The sequence below is a fragment of the Scardinius erythrophthalmus genome (genome assembly GCF_964197995.2).
Source record: "Scardinius erythrophthalmus genome assembly, chromosome: 20".
NCBI classification, from domain to species: Eukaryota; Metazoa; Chordata; class Actinopteri; order Cypriniformes; family Leuciscidae; genus Scardinius; species Scardinius erythrophthalmus.
The window spans coordinates 24,245,776-24,248,895 of record NC_138240.1 but is presented as its reverse complement, the minus strand read 5'-3'; the positions used below and the strand labels follow the sequence as shown (position 1 = coordinate 24,248,895).

Sequence of the window (3,120 nt, the reverse complement as noted above, 5' to 3'; positions counted from 1 at the left end):
ACGCGCAGCGCAAACACGGAGCAGAACATTGAGCAAAGAGCTCAATGTTTGCTCAGTGTTGTGTGTGTGTGTCAGTGCGCCGACACACACACACGGAATGGAGAGCGCGGAGTGGAAAAGACCCGGTCATGAAAGCTGCGCGAGAATAATGGTGCGTTCAAGTCCTCCTGGGAAGTTCGTACGTACGAGGTGGGAAGTCGTGCTTATAACGGCATGTGCGTTCAAGTCACTTTCGTCGGAGCAAAATGGCGGAGTACTTTCTCTTAATTAATTACACAAAAATACAGTAAGGTTCTTAAACTCTTGTTCTAGAAAATGAAGAACAAAGAAATGTGCATCAGGTGTACTTTGTATTTTTATGTTTTTAATTAATTTATGAAGCCACTGCCAACACATCGTTACATGTTGCATTGTTATATTATAATACTATCATATTCTGTGTTGGCGATTAGCTGTTAATAGAAAAGCCTGACAATATCACAGCTAAATACCTTTACGTATTGTGTATTCCGCCATGTTAATCACTGACACGCCCCCAACTCGTAAAGATCGCAGCTTAGAGAAAATCCCGAGCTCCCCACTGGTATTTACGACATTGTGGTGGCGTTCAAGTGCTTTCAACTCGTAAATACGATCTATACGAGATGACTTGAACGCACCATAAAACCTGATCGCCAAACACGGAGGGGCGGGACGGTATATTTTGCAGCCTTTTCCGCAACAGGAAGTCATTAAAATGAGGCAAAAAAAGTGCTGCGTTAATTGCATTTTTTTTATAAACTCGTTAAGCATCTCAAATTAATCGCGAAGATTAACGTGTTAATTCCCCCAGCCCTACCATATTTATAATTTTATCGACTTAAATAACTAGCTTCCAGCAGACAGCCATATGCTACGCATCACTACACTTCGGCCGCCATATGCGTCTATGAGTAGAAAAATGTGTCGTCCCAGTTTTTGATACGCGACGCACCGTTGTATGCAATACTATGCGTTGTTGGTGTGGGCAAAACTGCAAGTTGCTTGCGTCCGACGTGTTGACTATAAAAGGCTCTTGTCGGTGCATGACATAGGAGTAGCATAAGCTTTGACGGCTCTCGCGGTTCAAACAAACAGGGCTAGGCAATAAATTCAAGCTCCTCCCACATTTCTCTTTATATGATTCTCTTTAATGATAATTTTTCTAAAAATCTCTGTGGAAAGAAAGTCAGATATAAATCTGGGACAGATATAAATCTGGCACGAAGGAGAAAAAAATAGATCATTTTTATTTTGGAGTGCATTGTGCGTTTAAAATTGACTACGGTTTTATAAAATGCAGTGGATACTTACTAGTGATGGACTTGTTTCTCTGTTGGTGCCTGTTCTGCTCCGTAAACATTGGTCCAATGCTTGATCTTAAGAAAATGTAAAAAGTGTGTTAATGTGTGTTAACAAACTATTGATCTGGGTGACATAGGACCATTTTTTATGTTTTCCTTAAGTGTTAGGCTATATAAATCTGGAGAACCCTTACTAACATTAACCATGGTTTTGCTACACTAACTAAATGGTAATAAATTATTGTAATCAATCCACCATAAAAATATTGTTTCTACACTTTACTATAATAAAAACCATGGTTAATTTAGCAAAGGACCCTGGGAACATGTCCTAAAAAGAACAGCTCATCCAAAAAATAGACTCTCTATCGTTATTTACCGGTACTCCATGTTGTTCCAAAACTGTATGAATTTATTTTGTATAACCTTAATTAAGATATCTTTAGAAATGACTTCACTGTTTCTTTTTTTTTTTTTTTTTCATAAAATGGGTTCCAATGTTGTTTAATTCCCAACATTCTTGTGTTTCAGAGAAGTAAGTCATACAGGTTTGAAAATAATTTCATTTTGAAAGGACATTTATGTTATGTATAAAGACACAATGTTCTCAGTTCCCTCATTGTAAAGCTCCTATGCTGAGGTTTATTTTATTTTATTTTTTCAAAATGTTGCAAGTAAAATGTTCTAATTGTGTTAACTTGTCACATTAGAAGAACGTTTTATGAAGAACATTCAACATCTCATCTCTCAATGGTATCCTCAAAACATTTCCCTAACGTGACAGAGAGAATGTTCTTCTTTTGTTATCATGAAACATTGGGACAATGTTATATTGAGATCATTGTACAACTTTAACTTTAGCAACATTCCCAAAATATGCTCAAAATGTTGCAAGTAGAATGTTCTTCTTTTGTTATCATGAAACATTGGGAACATTTGTTTCCATAAAATGGGTTCCAATGTTGTTTTATTCCCAACATTCTTGTGTTTCACAGAAGTCATACAGGTTTGAAAATAATTTCATTTTGAAAGGACATTTATGTTTGGGTCAGCTAGGCCCATAAAAACTCATATCAAGAAGACAGGTACAATTTTGACTGGAGGGTTTGGACCAGTGTGCCTTTGAGCAGAGTTTACATGTTCTGCCTCTATTTCACGTGTATTTTACTATGACAATACTCACCGCAACTGAAGATCATGTGGCTGGATAATTTATTCCCAAAATTCCTGGATAATGGGAAACACACACATACAGCAATATTATTAGCTATTTGTATTTACTTACTAAAAGAGACATAAAAAGCTTGCAAATTTTTACTCACCAGCTCAAAAACATATTATGATGATGACTCATCATTTTGACGGTAACTTTAGGCCGATATCCCGCGATCATTCAAAAGCCTAGTTTTCATAGTGTGGTTCGAGTTCCTCTCTGTATAAAGACACAATGTTCTCAGTTCACTCATTGTAAAGCTCAGACTATGCTGAGGTTTATTTATATTTATTTTTATCAAAAACTAACTTAGCTGACAATATTTAGCCTAACGTTACACATGCAGCCTGAAACATTGACATAATATCGATATTGCTCTAGTCGCATTTAAAATTAGCTTCTCAATTTAACACACTATATTTTGATGTAGCAGAATGTATTTTTATATAAAATAAAGTTATTTACCTTCCGCAGATTGCAATATGTCCGTTACACGTAGGCTACGTTGTTAAAATTCGTTGTCCATTTACATCCCGCAACTCGCTCAAAATAAAAATGTAACAGTACGATGCAAAATAATCCATG

At 36.3% G+C, this 3,120-nt stretch overlaps 1 long non-coding RNA gene across 1 annotated transcript; it reads right to left on the bottom strand.

Moving 5' to 3' along the window:
* Window positions 1-1,331: 1,331 nt before the first annotated feature.
* Window positions 1,332-2,755, bottom strand: LOC308680205. The gene is made up of 3 exons (XR_014028895.1): window positions 2,645-2,755; window positions 2,506-2,549; window positions 1,332-1,397 (listed from the first exon to the last, which is right to left on the bottom strand). It is a non-coding gene; the product is annotated as an uncharacterized lncRNA (long non-coding RNA).
* Window positions 2,756-3,120: the final 365 nt, after the last annotated feature.